At 31.1% G+C, this 24019-nt stretch overlaps 1 long non-coding RNA gene across 1 annotated transcript; it reads right to left on the bottom strand.

Moving 5' to 3' along the window:
- Positions 1-23: 23 nt before the first annotated feature.
- Positions 24-23759, bottom strand: LOC149409323 (uncharacterized). Its single transcript, XR_016305183.1, has 5 exons — positions 23598-23759; positions 22837-22980; positions 18868-18998; positions 15991-16162; positions 24-361 (listed from the first exon to the last, which is right to left on the bottom strand). It is a non-coding gene; the product is annotated as an uncharacterized LOC149409323 (long non-coding RNA).
- Positions 23760-24019: the final 260 nt, after the last annotated feature.

Below are 24019 nucleotides of genomic sequence, written 5' to 3' on the forward strand. Positions count from 1 at the left end.
CTAACTCCTGGCTTCTGCCTACACAGCTTCACATCCCAGTAGAGGTAATGACACATGTATATTATATGTGCAATACAGAACATACTTCAGTCTTTCGTCCGCAGTCACAATAGTCATAGCGATATTTAATTTCATAATTTATGACTCCTTATTGTTAAAAGGTCCGGACTTCAATCATTACATATTTTCAAAAATTCTTCTGTTCAAGATTTTAATATAATTACCTCTCGGGAGTATTGAATATATTTATTTAACCTCTTTTTTCTAACCCCGAGATAAGTGATTTTATTCAATTTAAATACGACTTCAAAATACTATTGAATTATTTTGTTTACCTTGTATTGGAACGCAGTTACCGCCTCTGAAAAATCCACAGAAAATAAGGGTTAGTAATTAGATTATAATATAACTTAGCAATTCATCATCACAGTGCATTCCAAATAATTATAACAAACCAAACACACTCACATGCAGCAAAATACCGAAACTTTCTCCTACTCATGCTATTGCAATTTCTACCCTAATTGACTTTAACCGCGAACGTTATTTTCTTTTAAATTCAAAGTAATTCTTTTAAATCCCGATTCTACTTTGACCTTCGTTCTACTTTTTCGAACGTATTCCAACGCTAACTGTCCTTCACTGTCTTCCAACGCTCACCGATCTTGACCGTCTCCTCACCACCATATCCCAACTTGGTCTCCTTTCCTCGTCGCCTTCCGAAATCGTCCACCAAATACACCCCGCCCCCGTCATTTATCAGTAATTTAATTTATGTTTCTGAATTCCGACAATTTAGTATATTCAAGGACAGAATCGCACTTTAAACACACATGTATTATATGCTCTCAGATATGTCACATTAAATCCGACCATCCCAAAACCAATAAATTGTTGAGCTGTCAGTCTCTTTGTCTCAAAGATTGAAACTTGACCCCTTAAGTTCAGTGGGGTGACTGCCTGAACATTTTAGCCCGGTTTTCAGAGTATCGACACGGTCCGGAATTGCACAATTTTTATGTTTTTAAATCTTTGGACTAGACATTGTTTCAATTAATCGCTAGTCATAATTAATTCATCCAAATCCTTAGCAAAATTATGTTACTATATTTCGCAGCGCATTCCCTACGTAATAAGTTACTCAGTAACATTGTTTAGCAGACGTTAATAGTTTATTGACTTTGTTAGGGGTTTTTCCTGTCCGCCCCAGCCGCGCAAAATAACATAACTTCACTGAAATAGATCAGAGAATTCTCAATAATGTCAAGGGGGTCTCTGAGGGTTCTAGGGCATGTTCCTAGTTTTTTTCTTCTTGCATTGTAATTTAAGCACTTGTTTTAAAATAACCTTAACTTCGACATCTGGAGATGCCACAATTTTGTGAGATAATTCCCAAAGACCATTTCCCATGATAATAACTCAACCTGGTGGGTGTTGCCTGTCTAATGTTAACTTTCACCGACCCCTCTGATTGGTGGCATTTCATCCTTTGGCGTAGATCAAAAAAAACTATCACGCCCCTGACCTCTCAATTTACCTAGTATTCTCACTAGATGTCTCCTCTGTTCACGTTTTGATTGGAGAGACCAGAATTCATTAATTCCTTCAATAAACGGAAAAAAATTATCCCAGAGTGTCTTCATCACATGCCTAAGTTCCAATGCCATGATTCATTTTATACTACATTTCATATACATACAATCGATACTGTCAATCACAGAAAATGTATTATTGCCATATAAAACAATAATTTGTGCATGTCAGGAACCCTCCTACAGTGTATCGAAAATAAGGTATCGAAATTTACAGGATCCTGATAAAAGAATTTTTTTTTATTTTTTTTTTATAGTGAATACCTCACAAGAGTCCCAACTGCTCCCGTCTGGAGCCAGTGAGACTATGGCATCCCCAATTGGGGGATGTTGTGAGGCTGAAGGTAAGTGAGGAAGGGAAAGAGGAAGGTGGGGAAGTACCTGGCTATTCAGATCTAGTCACTAAACACGGCTAAAGCCATTTGGAGCAACGTTTCAATTCTGAATGGTGGTCTTACACCAGGGCGATACTGGTAGTATCTTCCACTCTGGAACGTGCCGCAAATATACTATATATTATTTTAATTAATTAATTGTGAAATAACACAAATTAATCAAATAAAATTTATTTGCGCACGCCAGGTTCGAACTCGCGACCTTCGGAATGGCAGTCCAATGCGTTACCACTGGACTATGCCGGCCGTCTATATATATATATATAGAATATATGAATGTACTATTCATAAATTATGTGAATAAAATAAAATTTTAAAAAATCCAAAAAACAACCAAAATAAATTAAACATATTCATAATAGTTTTATAGGTTGGATTCGGTTCGGTTAGGTTAGGTTGTAGGTTAACTTAGGTTATAGGTTAGGTTAGATTGTATTAGGTTACAGGTTAGATTAGGTTACGTATAAAATTTTATTTTTTATTTAAAAAAAATAAACATTAGCTGAATTAGCAAATAATAGAATCAAGTACTGGTAGTGATTCGAATTAGGTATGTTTGTTTTTATTTTTTCAAGAATTTATTTTATAAGGTTGGTACTTTTAGAAAACGTCATATTTCATTGTCCATGAAATGTAGTAACTCAAACCACCTACTTCCCCACCTTCCTCTTTCCCTTCCCCACTTACCTTCAGCCTCACAACATCCCTCAATTGGGGATGCCATAGTCTCACTGGCTATTGTGAATAATAATATCGGAAGACACACGTTGTCTTTGCTCCGTGTTAAATTTGTACTAAACCCGGTAAAAAGTCCGCTTAAAGCATATATTTAAATCGAAAGTAGTCCCTTGAGGGACAACTAATAAACAAGATTAATAGTTGGTTAAAACCGAACAATATTTAAATATTTTAAAGTGAAATTAAAATCTTCAGTGACAGTGACAGAACAAGTGATAATAACATTTCATTTTGGACGCATACAATCACAGTTCACAGTACCTACCTCGCATGTATCGGTGTAACGGTGCGCACAACATGGTGCAAATATACTACCGCATCAAATAAATTACATTGTGTACTCAAGCAGGGCTGTCACACACAACAACATGAATACTAACGACAACGCCCTCATATCTATTAATGAAGCAAAAGAACTCATTGACGGCATCCATAATGCCATTACGGATCCATCTCTCAAAATTACTAAAGACCAAATGGCTAAACTTTTGACAAAATTATCTACCCTTTCAAGCAAAATGATTGACGTTGGTACCAAGGTTGGAATAATTGAGGGTAAATTAATGACATATGAAAAAATTGTCTCTCAACCCCCGCAACAATCAACGGCGGACGACAAAAAAACGTACGCTAGCGTAATTGAAAAAGGAAAATCAAACTTGCCAAAAGAAGAGCTGCATACAATTAAGATAATTTCGAATAATAATGAAAACACTGACCAAATAAAAATAAACATACAAAAACAAATTAGAGTCGGGAAATTGGGAGTTGAAGTTTCTGGAATAAAAAAAACAATTAATAACAATGTTATCATCACTTGCCCCAAAAAAGAAGACGCTGATAAAATTATGAAAGAAATAAACAAAAAAGAAAATAACAGCATATCTGCATCAGAAATAAAAAAACGTAAACCGAACGTTATCATCAAAGGAATACATAAAGACTACAACATTCAAGATTTTAACGAAGATTTTATAGAACAAAATGAAGACATTTATCAACTTACCAAAGAAGACAGCAAACACATGCCCAAAATAATGGCAAAAATAAAAAACAAAAGAAGCGATCAACTATCCAACTACATCCTAGAAACAACCGGTCAAATGAGAAAACTATTAATCGAAAAAGGAAGAATAAACCTGGGATTTATGCGGGTTCACGTAGAGGACTCCAACCCATTGTCCCAATGCTACCACTGCCTGTGGTTCGAACATACTGCCAACAAGTGCCGAAAGAAAACAGAAAAACCCAAATGTCTCCACTGCGCAGAAGAACACATTCTAGCGAACTGCCCAAATAAAAATCAAACACCAAAGTGCTACAATTGTCTAGCCTTTAATAAAAAAAGAAATGGGAAAATAAATTCTAACCATCGAGCGAATGACAGCAAGTGCCACTACGTCAAGAAAATGACAGAATCTGCTTACCAGAAAATTGACTATAATTAAAATGCTATATTCATTAAAAAAAACAAGTAAGAAATTAATATCTCAACTATACTTTGTTTACAGCATATCAATGTCGACACCCTGTTTAATAGCGCCTGTTCAAATTTGCAGTATCTACTTAAGTACTAACAACTCACAGTCGAGTTACATTATTATTTATAAGTATATGATTATTATTGTTCCGCCCAATTATGACGTTATTAATAGAAACGAGTTCTTAATTACTAACAAAATATACTTCCGAACATATTTATTTGCACACTCATTCATCTGTAACACAATATTTCATGATGATTTCAGATGATTTCATAAATAATGAATTAGAAAAAAATATTAAAATTCAAGAATATGAATGATATCCACTGATTCATGTAACAAAATTATTTCTAAAAACAACAGTGATATAATTATTATGCACCTAAATATTCGTAGTGTTCAAAAAAATTTTGAAGAGCTAACTCTAAAAATAAATAATTTAATAAAAAAACCGGACTTCATAGTATTATCCGAAACATTTACAAATGCCGAGTCACCTTCTTATTGCTTACCCGAATACAATTATATTTCTACCAAAATAGATATCAATAAAAATAGTGGAATAGTAATATTTGCAAGTAATAAATTTAGTATTATTAAAATAATTGAACACCCAATACATTTAGTTAACTGCATCGAAATACATTTTAAACTCGGCAAATCAATGTACCATCTAATAGCTATCTATAGAACGCACGGCTCGAATATAATTACGTTTATTAATGACCTTAAATGCATATTATCGAAATTTAAAAATAAGCTTTGTTTCATTGTAGGTGATTTTAACTTAAACATTAATGACAAAATTGAAAATGGTTGCAAAAATGAATACATTAACTGTATGACTGAACAAAACTTCATATCTTGCATAAATAAAAACACAAGAGAAATAAAAGAACATACTCCATCCTGCTTAGATCATATCTGGACAAACGTAAATATTAAAAATCTTCACAAATTAAAATCAATTGTTTGGAAAACTAACATAACTGACCATCATTCATGCTTACTTCTATATAATAACAATATTAAACAAAAAAAAACATAATATAATAACTAAAAAATCCACCATTAATATGACCATTCTCACTGAAAAGCTAAAAAAAAGAGGATTGGAACAATGTTTTAAACAGTAATGACACTGAAACATGTTCGACTAACTTTGAAAATACCCTGTCGCAACACATTAAAAATTCAACAAATGAAACAACAACACACATAAAATCTAAATTAAGATGTTTAAAGCCTTGGATTACACAAGGACTTATAATATCTATTAGAAACAAAGAAAAACTTTACAAGACAACTTTAAAAAATCCCCAAAATGAAAATGCATATATTTTATATAAAAAATATAAAAATAAATTAACAGCCTATATTAAAAAAAGTAAAGAAGATTTTTTTAAAAATAAAATATTATCCTCAGAAAATAACAAAAAACAAATGTGGAAAACAGTTAATTTGGCTATTGACAATACAAAAAAAACACAAAACGTAAAATATATTGAGCATGATAACAAAATTATAGATGCCAATATGCAACCTAAACAATGTGCAAACATATTTAACTCTTTTTTTGCTAATGTCGGAAAAAATCTTGCGAAAAATATCCAAAAATCTTTTATCCCGGAAAATCATAATAATGAAAACTTACAGGAACGTAATATACTCTCAACGTTTGAAACGACAACAGAATGTGAAATCATAAAAATAATAGATAATATGAAAGTAGGTTCGTCTCCCGGTTTTGATTCTATTACGGCACATATGTTAAAATCTATGAAACCTTATTTAATAAAACCAATCACTCATTTAATAAACCTAAGTTTAACAAAAGGAATATTTCCAACGAACTACAAAAATACAATAATCTCACCTATTTACAAATCTGGAGATCCACATCAAGTAACAAATTATCGACCAATCTGTTTAATTTCAAATATAGGAAAAATCTTTGAAAAAATAGTAAAAAAACAATTAGTCAATTTCCTAAATAATAATAAAATACTACACAAAAACCAGTTTGGATTTATAAAATCTCTCAGCACACAAGATGCTATTGCTAACGTAACTTCATACATTTACGAATCTTTAGATAAAAGTAAAAAATGTGCAGGTATATTTATTGATCTAAGGAAAGCCTTTGATAGCATATCGCATAAGATTCTACTAAAAAAAATGAATAATATAGGCATAAAAGACAATGCGATTAAATGGATTTCAAACTACCTAAAAAATCGACCACAAGTCGTAAAAATAAATAATGTCAATAGCGATAAAGAACATTCTGACTTTGGAATCCCGCAAGGTACAGTGCTTGGACCAATTCTTTTCACCATATATGTTAACGACATTTTCTTTCAACCACTACATGGCCAAATTACTTCGTATGCCGACGACACAGTTCTAATAATAAGCGAAAAAACTTGGGAAAACGTAATACTTAAAGCCACTGAAGACATAAATACTCTTAAGAATTTCTTCGACATTAATTTGCTATCACTAAATAGCGATAAAACATATGTAATTCCATTTGCAATACACACAAAAGACATCCCTAAAAATTTTAACATTATCATTCATGACAATTCCAAAATACATAATAAAAATTACTGTCTCCAAAACTGCACAATACTAAAAAACACAAACACAATCAAATATCTAGGAGTAATTATCGATAAAAATTTGAATTGGAAGGAACAAATATGTCAAATTGTAAAAAAAATCAGAAAACTGATATATGTATTTTTAAGAATCAGAAATTTTTTGTGTTTAAAAAACCTATATTTAATATATTATGCCTTGGTCCAATCAACGCTACAATATGGTATCATTAGTTGGGGATCCACATACAAAACTAACCTTACTCCAATAGAAGTGGTACAAAGGTTAATAATTAAAATAATATTACGAAAACCTTCCGATTACCCAACGGATCGATTATTCGAAGAATTTCAAGTGCTTTTTGTTATTTGTTTTTGGGGTATTATGCCGTGTTGCGCTAACTCCTTCTTTAGCCAACGTTTCGGACAGCATTGCAGTGTCCATCATCAGGGCAGATGTCTTATTTGAAAATAAGACATCTGCCCTGATGATGGACACTGCAATGCTGTCCGAAACGTTGGCTAAAGAAGGAGTTAGCGCAACACGGCATAATACCCCAAAAACAAATAACAAAAATACTTTTGGCCGTGAAAATCTTAAATCATATTTAATTTCAAGTGCCTTCATTTAAAGATCTTTATATTAAAAATGCACTAATTCAAATCATAAAAGAAAAAGACAAGTATCAATTTCTAACTGAAAACCGTACTAGACTTAAATATATTTTTCCATGCCCAAAATTAAACACTTCCTTTGCACAAAATTATTACACTTACCGGGCAAGAATTTTTTTCAATCGACTACCTGAAGAAATTAGAAACATTAATGATAACATCAAAATAATAAACACTGTAAAAAAATATTTTAAAGACAAACTCACAAAAAATAAAAATGTTTCCAATTGAATTAATCTTTAGAATAACTCACTTCATGAAAAATAACTCACTTCATTTAAATAAGTTTAAAATCATTTAATTTTTAATTACTTACTTATTGCAATAAAACAATGTACACTCCTCTTCCAGCCACAAGCTAATGCTTCTATGGAAGAGGGGTCCTGAAATATTTTATCTTATATTGTAACAAACAAACAAAAATGTACTTATATAATAAATGTAATAAATAAAAATAAAAAATCTAAAAAAAAAAAAAAAACATGGCAGAGAACACGGGAAAATTAATATAAAATAAATTAATATTTTAAGTGTTTATTTTCTCTCTCTTTTTCGGCTGTAATGCAATATGAAGTTTTTGGCTAGTAATATCCTTCCCAGGCTTAAGAGCGTTGTTTTCGCGGACGAAATTTCGACTCCCGCAAAAATAATTATTGTCCTGTGTCCCTCTCTAACGGAGCGTGCAGCGGGGAACGGAGAGGGAGTACCTGGCTTTTAGTACGGCTGACGTTGCAAGCGATCAAAAAAAGTTAGATAATATGAGATTAAATAAAAAAGAAATTAAGTTCAATGCTTGAATATTTGCACGAAGTCGGTGAAATGTCCCTTTCGTTTAGTTCATTCCTTTAGCAGACACAGACATACAAGGGCTTCCGACCTATTCTTTAATAGTATTGGTATATGCGCATGTACACGTTAGGCACTGACAATATCACGCACTGAAGGCCAGTAAAAGAGAAATACTTTTTTTCTTTTGTGCGTGAATATATTTGCATCAAAACGGGGAATCACCTTTTGTTTAGTTCATTTAAATTAGCAGATACGTGTATTATTGTAGGAGATACGGAAATTGTACACGTGCATTGTACATGTGGCAGCTGGCCACAGACGAAATTATAATGTATAATTTATGATTTTATTGTATAGTTCATTATATGCCTGAGACGGGATATGTGAGATTTTTTCAAAAAATATCTTTTATTTGGTCACAAAAAATTGCCAAAGATGCCTCGTAAAATCGTCATCTTCTGGGGCCTATATTCTATAATTTAAGGCAAAAATCGAAAATCTGATCCATATCCGTACTTTATATATACCATGTCTTTTAACTAAAAAAAAGAAAAAACAGTTTACTCTAGTATTTTAGCCGTAAATCCAAATTTAAATTTTGTATGAAACAGGCACCGCAGCCGTTCCTCTTAAAGGTTTAATTTATAGCATGTTTTGAATATTATCCACCACCGTCAATAATAGGAAACTTGCAAGGATTTTGGATGGGACTCGAAAGAATACTAAATAAACGTATAACTATTATCAATATGTATAAAACATAAGTGCGATGTTATGTACTCAAAGTATAGGATGATAAATGCCATAAACCATAGACATCCAAATTGATAGATTTGCCCTAACATACTTTTGGCACCAGGAGGGTTCGAGAATGCTTTGAATAATCTACAACAACGTTGAACATCAAAGAGCGCACACTGAAACAACAGTTTTGCAATGCAGTCTGTTGTGAGACTTTTCTGCGCAGGAGCTGAATGTTCGTAAAAATAGTTAAAAAACTAAACCGCCTTCAAATCGGGTTGCCTAGCTTCGCTAAGAATGAGTAAATTGTAACATATTAGTAATAGTGTACTGTAACAAAATATTCAGTTTGGGAAACAAGCCTGAACCCAATTTGAGATTTATAGTTAAATTTTTTACGCAACCAGCAATTTGTGCACCATTGTACAAAGGACCAGTAATTTGTAAGCAGAGTTTACTTTCGCATACAAAATGGTGATATTACAATGCAACTTATCTGTATACTGTCAGATTCATTTATTGACAAACTACAGGAAGCAAGACAGTCACGCCCCCTCCGCGCACTTAGTTCTTCCCTTTTCCCTGATAAGCTAGTCTATCAATTTGGATGTCTATGCCACAAACCAATAATAACAATAGTGTAATAATTATTTTGTTAATAAAATTTACAATGAAAACAATGCAGGTAGGTAACTTAAATAATATTGCACTACCTGTGTAGTTATTTGTTTGATGACAAAAATAAGATCATAATAACCGCCAACAAAAGTTTAATAACAAAAATAATGCGTACATTATAATATAAATACATAAGTATAATGTTGTACAAAAACAGTGTCTTAAAAAAACATAAGTAGCAATACTTTTACTGTGATTTAAAATGGACTTTTTATCATCAGTAAAAAATTTGCACTAATACAATATTAAGAAAAAAAAAGCTCAAAAATAAATTCGAAAACATTTTTAACTGGTTTCGTAATACAGAGCCAGGATAGTCAAATACAATGATATTATTGTCATGTGTATTGTAATTTTATATGGCTTATATTTATGTAGTTAGAAAGTGAAATACATATTTATATTTCTTCGACTGTAATAATTTTTTTTTTTAAATTTGCCAGTGATTTCATTTTAGAACCACTGTGTACTTGATTAATCTATGATGAAGTTTTGCAGCAGACCACCAACGTATTTTGTTCAAAGGACACACTAATTGGGAAAATTATACCTGATCTAGCCAAAACTTACTGTAAAACAGAACTGTACTCCAAACGGTAATGAAAAAATAAAACAATGCTTAAATAATACAGTTCTTTGTAAACAATGTGTGATTATTTAAACATATTGATTGTAAAAAAAAATAATTTGTCTCCATTCGCTTATGAAAAAATGTAACAATGCTTAAATAATACAGTACTTTATAAACAATGTGTGATTATTTAAACATATTGGTTGTAAAAATATAAATTTATCTCTATTCACTTATGAAAAAATGTAACAATGCTTAAATAATACAGTTCTTTATAAACAATGTGTGATTATTTAAAAATATTGATTGTAAAAAAATAAATTAGTCTCTATTCGCTTATGAAAAAATGTAACAATGCTTAAATAATACAGTACTTTATAAACAATGTGTGATTATTTAAACATATTGATTGTAAAAAAATAAATTTATCTCTATTCACTTATGAAAAAATGTAACAATGCTTAAATAATACAGTACTTTATAAACAATATGTGATTATTTAAACATATTGATTGAAAAAATATAAATTTATCTCTATTCACTTATGAAAAAATGTAACAATGCTATAATACAGTTCTTTATAAACAATGTGTGATTATTTAAACATATTGATTGTAAAAAAATAAATTTGTCTCTATTCGCTTATGAAAAAATGTAACAATGCTTAAATAATACAGTACTTCATAAACAATGTGTGATTATTTAAACATATTGATTGTAAAAAAATAAATTTATCTCTATTCACTTATGAAAAAATGTAACAATGCTTAAATAATACAGTACTTTATAAACAATATGTGATTATTTAAACATATTGATTGTAAAAATATAAATTTATCTCTATGCACTTATGAAAAAATGTAACAATGCTATAATACAGTTCTTTATAAACAATGTGTGATTATTTAAACATATTGATTGTAAAAAAATAAATTTGTCTCTATTCGCTTATGAAAAAATGTAACAATGCTTAAATAATACAGTACTTCATAAACAATGTGTGATTATTTAAACATATTGATTGTAAAAAAATAAATTTTATCTCTATTCACTTATGAAAAAATGTAACAATGCTTAAATAATACAGTACTTTATAAACAATGTGTGATTATTTAAACATATTGATTGTAAAAAAATAAATTTATCTCTATTCACTTATGAAAAAATGTAACAATGCTTAAATAATACAGTACTTTATAAACAATGTGTGATTATTTAAACATATTGATTGTAAAAAAATAAATTTATCTCTATTCACTTATGAAAAAATGTAACAATGCTTAAATAATACAGTACTTTATAAACAATATGTGATTATTTAAACATATTGATTGAAAAAAAAAATGTCTATTCGCTTATGAAAAAAAGTAACAATGCTTAAATAATACAGTACTTTGTAAACAATGTGTGATTATTTAAACATATTGATTGTAAAAAAATAAATTTGTCTCTATTCGCTTATGAAAAAATGTAACAATGCTTAAATAATACAGTACTTCATAAACAATGTGTGATTATTTAAACATATTGATTGTAAAAAAATAAATTTATCTCTATTCACTTATGAAAAAATGTAACAATGCTTAAATAATACAGTACTTTATAAACAATATGTGATTATTTAAACATATTGATTTTTTTTATATTTACTCCACACAGGAGGCCCTGAAGAAAATAATTTCCCTCAGGGCCTATGTCATCTTTGGGGATGCTGTGTGGAGGGTCTTTTTGTGGAGAGGAAGGAGTGAACATGGGTCTTGAAGAGTCCCATGTTGTAGGAGGGAGGAAACACAGAGGCCGGCAGTTCGTTCCACAGCCGAGCTGTTGAACTTAAGAACGAATCGTAGAAGCGACCCGTTCTCATGTGACAAGTGTCAACTGTGTACAAATGTTGGGCGCGCGTTTGGCGTGTATCCCGACTACGCACCGGTGCCGAAGGGATCAATGACGCTAGTTCTTCAGAGCATCTTCCATTGTAATACCGAAATTGTAATACCTGATTGTAAAAATATAAATTTATCTCTATTCACTTATGAAAAAATGTAACAATGCTATATACAGTTCTTTATAAACAATGTGTGATTATTTAAAAATATTGATTGTAAAAAAATAAATTTGTCTCTATTCGCTTATTTCTTATAAGATGTGGATATGATATTAGTGTTAACTTAAGTATATACCTAGAAATAAATCGCTATGCAATACAACATGCATTCTACCTATAATAATGTAATATATTCTAATAATTATGATTACAAAGGATAATATCAGATTACAAAGTGATTATCTACATAGCTTCCATCTTACTTTCGGTTTTAAAAATAAAATTAATTCGTGAAAGTTTCATTGCAAATATGTATGACTGAAAAAATGTACATTAAAAAAACAATTTTTAAAATATAAATGGGCTCTCAAGATTTTCAAGAAGAATGGTTTTAACGAAATCTTATTTTGTAATATTATGTACAATCTCTAAGTAAACTTAATGTAAGTGATTTACTATTCTTTGGAAAATCTAGTATAGATACTATGCACTGGTTATAAATATAATGTAGTGGCAACTACCAATGATACAGGAAAAATTATCAAAAATTATTTTCTAAATAAATAATATAAACATTAAATAATTTAAATAAACATAATTTATCTATAAGTACTTGCTATAAAGCTTTACCTATAAATTGCTTGCTACTTTTATAACCCATAATAAATTTTCATAGGTTATATATGCAAAATTAAGGGGTAATGATCCTTCACAACGGGTGGAGGATCTTTGAAAATGAATTGTTAATCATCCTTTTCCATTCGGCGACCCTTGGACTTCCTTTTGTCTCTCGGAATTCAGGGTAAATTAAATGTTCTGTAAATAAAGTCATCATAAATAATTGAAACTGCAAAATTCAGATTTAGGAGAGCTGTATGTAATGAACTAAAGCGATTTTTTGATAAAAATAATAGCTTTAAAAAAACGAAATTCATGCACACAGGTGCAAACATTTTGGAAATCACATTATGATTTATGTTCCAATATACAGTAGAACCCCGTTAATTCGAACCCCGATAATTCGAAAAAACGCGTAATTCGAAATTTTCGCAAAAAAAATTTCCGCTGAAAAATTTTTTCATACAAAATTTTTTTTAATTCGAAATTCGTTAATTCGTAATTCGAAATTCGAAATTTATTTTTGTCCGCGTACGAAAATTAGTTCGAATTAGTAATTCGAAAAAATTTGATTTTTGCGAAAATAAATCATAATATTTCGTAAATCTGAATCTAAAAGTCAGCCGTGGCGGTAAAACGCCGAAAAATGTATTTTTACGTGGTTATACATCGTCCTAATTAGTATTATTATTTTGTAAATCTGAATCGATTTACACTGGAATGTCGTATTTTTTCAAATTTATTTCGAATATCCGAGTTTAAAGGGCCGAGAAAATACATTTTACGCGGATATATGTCGTAGTTTTACGAGTTTACGCCAAATATCTGCATTTAAAGGGTCGGCCGCGACGAAACTCGGCCGCGTTATTTCGATTTACGCGTAAATATATCGTATTTTTACTAACTTTACTTCGAATATCCGCGTTGAAAAAATACGGCGCGACGGAAATCGGCCGAAAATTTTCGATCCATGCCGAAATATGACATATTTTTACGAATTTACTTCAAATATCTGAACTTAAAAGGCCGGCCGCGACGAAAAACTGCCGACAAAATTCGATTTACGCGGAAATATATCATATTTTTACGAATTTATTTCGAATATCTGAATTTGAAGAGCCGGTTGCGACGGAATACAGCCGCGAATTCTCGTTTTACGCGAAAATATATCGTATTTTTACGAATTCAAATTCAGATATTTGAAATAAAGGGCCGGCCGCGACAGAAAATTACCGCGAAATCTCGATTTACGCGGAAATATATCGTATTTTTACGAATTCAAATTCAGATATTTGAAATAAAGGGCCGACCGCGACAGAAAATTACCGCGAAATCTCGATTTACGCGGAAATATATCGTATTTTTACGAATATCTCAATTTAAAGGGTAGGCCGCGACCGAAATCGGCAGCGAAATCTCGATTTACGCGTAAATATATAGCATTTTTATGAATTTATTTCGAATATCTGAATTTGAAGAGCCGGCCGCGACGGAATACGGCCGCGAATCCTCGTTTTACGCGGAAATATATCGTATTTTTACGAATTCAAATTCAGATATTTGAAATAAAGGGCCGGCCGCGACGGAAAATTACCGCGAAATCTCGATTTACGCGGAAATATATCGTATTTTTACGAATATCTCAATTTAAAAGGGTAGGGCGCGACCGAAATCGGCAGCAAAATCTCGATTTACGCGTAAATATATAGCATTTTTACGAATTTATTTCGAATAGGTATTTGAATTTACAGGGCCGGCCGCTACGGTAATCAACCGCGAAAATAAAGAAATAATTGGTATTAATACGAATTTACAACTAAAATACCACCCGGATTTGAAGAGGCGGCCGAGAAAATCGATTTTCGGGGTATTTTTTTTTCATAAAATTTCGAATTACGTGGGAATTCGTTAATTCGAAATTTGATTTTTGATGTCCGCTGGATTTCGAATTAACGAGGTTCTACTGTATTTGAATATGTACACTTCAAAAACAGTTTACACACAGCACAAGCGTTAACATGAATGCTAAAAAAAGCGAATTTCATCAAAATCTTAAAAAGATGAACCACATAATCCGATTACATTTAGAAAATAAATTGTCAGGTTATTCATATTTTGGGAATGTTTGTTTTTGTTTTTTAATTTAAAAAAATTATATTCTTTGTTTAAAAATGACTCCCATGATAAGTTTCATTTCCCTAGCACAGATGTCACAGCATGCCTGATGGTATGGGTCTGCAGAGCTAGAACCATAGAATAAAGAAGAAAACTAGAAGTATCTTCCTTACAAATTTGAATAGAAACAAATGTTCCATTTAGCCCAATGGCCCAGCGCACCGTCACACTTGCCTGACTTCATGGATCTACATTATTGTACACATGTATCCACTTTATTTCGTTTTGACATTGTTTTTGTTTAAGAGGTTGTGTTTTATTATGTCTTCTATTTTCTTTTTGATTTTGTTTTTTGATTTTACTTTGATTTTGTTTTTTTTTTTATATTGTTGTGTTTATTTAGATGTTATATGTAAAAAAATAAGAAAATAGCATGTAAAAGCCGAGCCGGGCGAGAATTTATAAATAAATAAATCTCCGTCCCATTCAAATTTCGTTAACACAGTTTTGTATTGGAAATTTAAGCCTGGATTAGACAAATATTTGGATTACGGAACATCACTCGAGGCACTTCTTGTGTTATTCTTTATTCTATGGCTAGAGTTATTTATTAATGTAAATGTGTTAGTACTTAAATTTCACACTCCTAAATCGGTTGCATCAAACACCTGTTATTTTATATTTTTAGAGTAGTTGAAAACTTTAAGAATCGATACCAATAGAAGAAATAAACATGAAAAGATATGTGAGTATAATATATGGATCATAATACTAGTGCAAAAGCAAATCGAAATACAGACCCACAAACTTATCTATGGAGGCAGCCAAAAGATAAATGAATGTACAAAGTAAGAACTTCCCTGCACATAAGATTTTAGAACTGTACATATTTTTTTACCGCATATATAGCAAAAATGCAAATGAAATAAAACGCCTAGTTTACGCACCGTGGTTTGAAAGATGGAACGAGTTCGCCAAATGAAGTCACAGGTAAGGTAGTTATAATTTCAATGGCTGTGACTGACTGTGGAATGACTCTCTTGAGTTTGCCTGTCTTGTCTTTGCTTATCTTGCTGGTCTTTGAGTTTTTCTAGGCGCCGTCGTTCTTTTAAGTACAATCTGAAAAGAAAAAATTAATGGACACAACTGTTAGTTTAAATCGCATTGTATATCCACTGGATGGACTAGAAGAATCAGAGCATTAAGTCCCAGGGAGAAATCGTATGCACGTCATCAACGATCATGATCTAAAGCTGTTCAAAATTTTTTTCCACAATATGGTACTACCATTATAAACATTACTACGTACTAAGTTTTCGTCCGAGAACTTCTAAACTGGAAACACTGATTATGAACTGTCAGCACGGGGTAAAAAAATATTTTTAATTAATAAATCATTGAAAAGCAAACAAAACAGTTTTTTTATTGATATTTTGTGGTTATTTCAAATAGAATATGAAAATGGTGGACCGTTTTTACCACTGAAGTTGTTAAAATAAAATATTTTCTACTGAACAATTAAATATGAACAGGCAAAAAAAAATAATTTCTTGTATTAGCTAACATAGTTTTTTAATATTTATCAAGACAAATATTTTCTACTGAACAATTAAATAAGAACATGTAAAAAAAAATCTTGTATTAACTCTTTTTTTTTTGTTATTTGTTTTTGGGGTGTTATGCCGTGTTGCACTAACTCCTTCTTTAGCCAACGTTTCGGACAGCATTGCAGTGTCCATCATCAGGGCAGATGTGTTATTGTGTGTAATATAATATGTGTAATAACACATCTGCCCTGATGATGGACACTGCAATGCTGTCCGAAACATTGGCTAAAGAAGGATTTAGCGCAACACGGCATAACACCCTAAAAACAAATAACAAAAATACTTTTGGCCGTGAAAATCTTAAATCATATTTGTATTAACTCGCTGATTTAGTATCGATTCCACATACATATAATACAACAAACAAGTTACAACATACATTCAGATGATGATGATGATGATGATGACATGGATACGAGCTATGCCTGGGAATACTATTAGTAGTGAAGACTATTTTATCAACTCTTTAACCTCAGTGTGCCACATTCCTGTATCTAAACAACAAACGCCTATTGGATGATTTTATGAATAGCACAAGAAGCATGGCAACGGTGCAAAGAGAGAGGGAAAGATTTATAATCAATTTAACAATTGCTCAAATACATGAGTTACGAGATCAAGTATTTGTGATTTGTGATACAAAGTTACTTTTTATATTCCCAGAATCGGCGTGACAACTGATTTTTTAAGAATCTATCTTTGTTGTCTTTAGAGCTACCCCGATTCCCTAACATTTAAATAAAAAGGTTAAATTACACCATATTGTGTAATCAAAAATATTATTATTGTATGTATTTGGGAAATTGTATTTTTTATTGAATTTTTAAATTATATGCCAATTGATCCCAGGAATGTAAAACTGAAACATGTACAATATGAGAAAAAAAGTTTATGTGAGTGTTAATTTGTTTTAGTGATAAAATGAATATAAGTAATAGGGCGGTTCCGATTGTTCTTAGTATGATATACACCTTTTTGGTAAGAGCACCCAAAAACTCCAAATAAAACAATTCGATTACGCAATATGTGGCATGTCTTTAAACCAAAATTTGAACTTCCTAGTGAAGGAGTGAGAAACCAATGTGCCCAATCAGGCCAACTGTGCAGGAAGCTAAAATAAGTTCTTGCAGAATATTTCTTGTTCCCCAAGAGAAACCAAAAAATTATCAGCCTTAATACTTATTTTCTGGAGCCCCATTACTTAACAAAAAACATTTAAAACGTTTAAAATCACCTCTAAGTGTAAAGATCTCGGCGTTTACTTAGATAGCAAATTAATTTTTGACAAGCACATTGAACACATTAAATCAAAATCCTACAGGATGCGTTTCTTATTAAGAATATGCAAAGTTTTCAAAAGTGCTAAGACTCTAGAATTGGTCTATTGGTCATAAGTCCACTGGAGTATGCTTCCACAATATGGAATCCTCAATATAAGGTATACATTGATTTAGTAGAAAGTATACAGAATTAATTTTCGAAACATTTACTCAAGAAATACAACAAAACTACAAATAATGTTAAGTTTACAAAAAGACGCATATTGTCAGATCTGTTGTTTCTACATAATCTGCTAAATAATAAAATAGATAGTCCCGAATTGCGATTCGTCATTGGTTTAAATGTTCCAACGAGGCGTACCAGGCATACTACACTTTTTCATATTGAAGCCAACAATACCAATGCAGCAAACAACTCAGTAATTACTGGCGCAATCACAACTTACACCCACTACAAAAAATTACTATATTTAGATATCTTTCTAACATACAAAACTAACTTATTAAATTTCTTAGCATAACATATTTCATAAATACTTTCTCTTCATTTTTCAAAACTTCTATGTATTAACAGTCAATTACAATTCGTGAGCATATTATAATTATTGATTTCAATTTATTTTTTTCTCTCCACACACTTTCTTCCTTTTGTAACTATTACCTATTTAAACATTAATTTAAATTCATTGATTTTAACTTAAAATCATTAGTCAACTTTTCAGAACAATCTCAGGCGAAATTACGTAATGATATTTTATGAACATGTGTAAATAATATATGTAAATAAAAAATAAATCACACATTTATTAAGATTATTTTTTAATGAAATTATTATAAATCTTACTATACCGCAGTATTTAACTACAAATAGTGTAATGAGTTTAAAGTTCACGCTATAATAAATGAAGTACTACAATTAGGGTCACCCTTGACTTACCTATATTCCTGCTTCTCTTGGTATTCCATTTTACGATGTCTTTTAAGGAAAACAGAATCATCAAGATTTTCTTCAATTTCAGCACTATTCAAGATCTTAGGCTGAATATGTAGTATACGCCATTTTGGTACCTGGAAATGAATCATCAGAATAATGTAAACAATGAGAAAATAAAACAATAAATCCCTGGCCGAAATTAGTCTGAATGTATAAGATCAATACAGGGGTTTTGATATAAATCGCAAATAAAGATTGAAATACTGCCCAACTATATATCTTAAACGGCTGTGGTTTTCTATTCCATTCATGAGATATTTAATCATTCAACTATTTGGTTAGTAGATGAGGAAGGTTTTTGATCAACGTGCATAATTAAATATTTTACATAAATGGAAAAATAATAAATTGTTACAAGAAACACGAAGAATAAAGGTATCTTTAAGCACATTGAGGAAAACTACAAACAACTACATAATAATTAATGAACATTTAGTTTAATATAGAAATCATTGGGATAGCTTATTCCACAATTTTATATTTTGATAACATTCAAATAAATATGTAAGGTAATATGTAGGGTAGTGATGATAGCCTGAAACAAATATACAGTAGAACCCCGTTAATTCAAACCAATAAAATTCAAAATTTTCGCCAAAAAAATATCCACAGAAATTTTTTTTCGTACAAAATGGTTTTTTAATTCGAAATTCGAAATACATTTTATTCCGCGCACGAAAATTAATTTGTGTTAGTCGAAAAAAATCAATTTTTGCGAAAATAAATAAAGGGAATTATTTTTGAACGCGCACGGTATTTTTTTCGTTTGCGAAAAATAAAATAATAAAATAAAATTTCGTAAATCTGAATCTAAAAGACAGCCGAGGCGGTAAAAAGTCGAAAAATGTATTTTTACGTGGTTATCACTGTCCTAATTAGTGATATAATTTTGTAAATCTGAATCGATTTACACTGGAATGTCGTTTTTTTTCCAATTTATTTCGAATATTCCGAGTTTGAAATGTGTAATATGTCGTAGTTTTACGAATTTACACCAAATATCTGAATTTAAAGGGTCGGCCGCGACGAAACTCGGCCGCAAAATTTCGATTTACGTGTAAATATATCCCATTTTTACGAATTTATTTCGAAAATTTGAATTTCAAATGGCCTGCTGTGACGGAAATCTGCCGCGAAATCACGATTTACGCAAAAATATATAGTATTTTTACTAAATATTACGAATTTATGTATCACATTTTACGAATTTATTTCCAATATCTGAATTTAAGAGGCCGGCCGCGAAAATAAAGGAATAATTAGTATTAATACGAAATTAAAATTAAATTTCTATTATCCATGTATTATGTTACACTTACATGCATAAATTGTCAATTTCCTCTGTAAAAGCCGTTAATGAATAGTAAATAAATAAGTGCGAATTTACTCCTAAGATACTACCTGAATTTGAAGGGGCGACTGAGAAACTCGATTTTCGCCGTCTTTTGTTTTTTATTCCTAAAATTTCGAATTACCTGAGAATTCGTTAATTCGAAATTTGATTTTTGATGTCCCATGGATTTCGAATTGACGAGTTTCTACTATAATAGTTCAAAATTTGTAGTATTACTGAATTTTAATTAAAGTCTATACTGTTTTATTTACCGACAATTCATTTAAGCACAGTAATTGTATCGAAAAACAAAATACAATGAAGTGTTGTTTGGCGAAATAAAAGAATAAGGTATAGAATTTAAAAATACATGACAACAATGAAAATTAATGAAAAAATTTACCCTGGGTGAATGCAAACCTGCTTTGGATTTATGGAAAATGTGTTCTCCTTCACTAATTTTGATAAGTATACTTAACTTATGTGCACATCACTATTAAACACTTGGATGGATTTACAAATAATTCAATTTCATTTAAGCATTGATGTTTATTTAAAGATCTATTATTTTAAAGACTTAATTAAATTAAATGTACGAACAGATACTATTTCCCTAGTTATGACCTAACATGTTAGTATTCTTCCTACTACCCTCACAGTAGACTGGAGGATTATTTGAACTATGGAGAAGGCAAATGACAAGCGATAATAAATGACGAGGATAGTTTGTGAAGTTTGGTAAATTTCCAACAGATGGCGTTACATTACACCACCTCTGGTAAGCATCATTTTTAATTCAGCATCAGATAAAATTTCAGCCAGATTCAAAGTGTAATTAATGTTTGTATTTAAATAATCACTTTGTTGCCACATTAATTAATTTAATTAACATTAATTGGTTCCTTAGAACAGGCAATCTGCCTAGCTAGGAACTAAATTCGACCTAACAAAACGTAATAACACTTGAACCTACACATTTTAAACATATGCTCTCATAATGCTATGTTATTACTGTTATGTCTGCTTTAAATGTATCTAATGTAAAAATAAAATAAAAAAATAATGGAAAAGCCTAGTTCGATAAAATTCGCAGTGACTTTACACATGCATTAAACAATGTTTGTTTGTAGATACATGATTTAAAATATTGCAGGTACTATGGAATATTATGGAGAAAATTATGTGATGGATACAGCAATATTGTCAACTGTTGACTAAAACACACACTCGAAAGGAGGTTTTCGTGCAGTGAGAGTTGGCAATGACAGATAATTCTTAGGAAAGAGAAACAGATGACGCCCACAGATGAGTTGGGCTGAAGATTTTAATAGAACTGCAGGCTTTGGTGGGTGAGAGCCGCCAAGAAGCAAATATGAAAAGATTTAAGGGAGATCTATATCCAAAACTGGATGCCAGTAGGCTCATGAAGAAGAAGTTTAAATGCAAACCAAATGACATTTAGTGTGGACAAGCATAAACTACCACTACGTAATCCAAACTGTAATTGTATGGAAAGCTGGTGAAAGTGCAATGAAGTTGGTGATAATTTCATCAGGTTTTAAAAAAGAGAGAAGGTTAAAGAATCATTATGATGGAGTACTTGGAATAGGACAAGATAATAACACAAGCGTATTACAGATTTCTGACTAAACCAATTTTTCAGATATGATGAAAAAAGATGAAAAGCTGGACCAAGTATGTAACCAGGGATGGGGAACCATTTCATCATCGAGGACCATTTGAATGTTTGAAGTATCACCTGCGGGTCGCACTTAGTTTATTATTTTTTTGAAGTGGGTGGGGGGTGTCGGAATCCTCGATATATTATTATAACCTCATTTTACCATGTACCGAGTTAATTTTATGTTTATATCGTACCTGCCAAGAATTCTTCAAATAAAAAAATTGTACAAGTGTGACCAAATGTTCCGCAAACTGAATTTTCAGTTGCATTCAAAACACAGGACTGTTTTAAACTTAAGAGTAACTCTGGATAAGAGTCCACAAGATTATGTAATCATTACACGCAGAACAAACAATTGGTTTTCTTCAGAATTTTGCAGCATTATATTGTGAAACTAGAATTTAACCTCCACCTGGAATATGCGTACGGTTTCCTTCGAAATGCATCAGCAGACAAATCTGCAACTGGAATTTGAACACACATTCGGAAGGCAAAACTGCTTTTAACTTAAGATTGAATCTTTGTGCAAGTCCTCAGCCATGATTAAAACTACACCCAGCACATTTAGTTATGTCACTATTGTAACTAAATGTAATATTAAAATAAAAAAAATAAATAAAAAAAATAAAAATAAACATGAAAATGGTTTCGACATATTTTTGCAGAATACAGTCTACATCTTGGATTTTATAACTGCAGTTCGAACATGATATGCTGCACCAAAAAAACAGGCCTCAAGTTCACCATCCCTGATGTAGACTATGCTTACAAAACATTTCAAACTATCCGTGTATGATGCTCATGAGACCTTTATTACAATTTATAAATTCTGCAAGAAAGTTGATTTTTTGATCGATTAAAAATGCATGAATTCAATAAGAATGCATAAAGTTACCTCCACAGAATTGACTGGTTCTGCCTCTTCAGGTTGTTGGGTAAAGGTGCGGAGTGATGTAGTTTTGTTCTTGAGGCTGGGGGAAGACTCTGATCTCAGCGCACGCTTACTTCCCTTGGATGTGCTAGCCACTGGTTCGTCCTCCTGAAATTGTTAATGTGTGAAGGTCTAAAAAAAATATTGAAATAAGTCTGAAATGATTTCCTGTCAGTATTGGCTAACCGGTAAAATGCTGTATTATTTAAAAAGAAAGGCCAAAAACAGGAGCGCGATTCAATTCAATTTAATTCATAACTGGCATTCTATATAGACTTCAAGGATTACTTCCCATTCCTTTGCTAACTTCAGTATATTATGCTATGATACATTCACACATTTCCTATCTTTGCTGTATCTGGGGCTTTGCCTCAAAGAAATTGATTGCTGACCTACAGGTGGTTCTTTGGTGGTTACAGAAATGTTCTTGGACTTCCACGGGACACTCATGTCAGGGACATCTATTTAGTTTCTGGTATCCTTCCAATCACAATCCTTCCTAAGTATCAAATCACCAGCACCATCCTACAAATTACCCAACAATCAACTCACACTAACGTCAAGCCACTTTACAATCAATACATCCACAACCACAATACTCGAAATAACAATAAAATCCACATTCCTCAAACATACAATAATATGGAATAAAATCTTTAAACTACATTGACTACACACTTTATAATTCGCTTCCAGAAATGTACAAAACCATTGTTCTACTTAACCTGTCCTTTAAAAATTATTATGCAGTGTTGTATTTTTGATATTTTGATGCCGACGTAAAATTGTATGTACTGACTTCTGTATGTATTCTTCTTTTGTATTATTTTCCGACTAATGTATTGTAATTTCCTTCCGTTCTAAAATCAGTATTATAACTCATCGGGATTGCCCTAGCAAGAAATAAAAAAATTGTATTAGGTTAAATGGAAAGAAAAGCAATAACAATGTTTATGATAAAATCAAAGAGGCAGTTACTCGATAATATTGTGAGGTTCGAAAAGGGAAGTGTTATTTTAGCTGTGTATCAGCAGGAATTAATTTATAATTAAAAAAATATATCTTAAGTTATTAATTTGAATTATTATTAAAACCGAAGACAAATGTTATATATAAACAAGCTGAATACCCCGGCATTGCCTGGGCT

This window comes from Hesperophylax consimilis, chromosome 31 (assembly GCF_061612785.1).
Source record: "Hesperophylax consimilis isolate HC1 chromosome 31, BYU_Hcon_1.0, whole genome shotgun sequence".
NCBI classification, from domain to species: domain Eukaryota; kingdom Metazoa; phylum Arthropoda; class Insecta; order Trichoptera; family Limnephilidae; genus Hesperophylax; species Hesperophylax consimilis.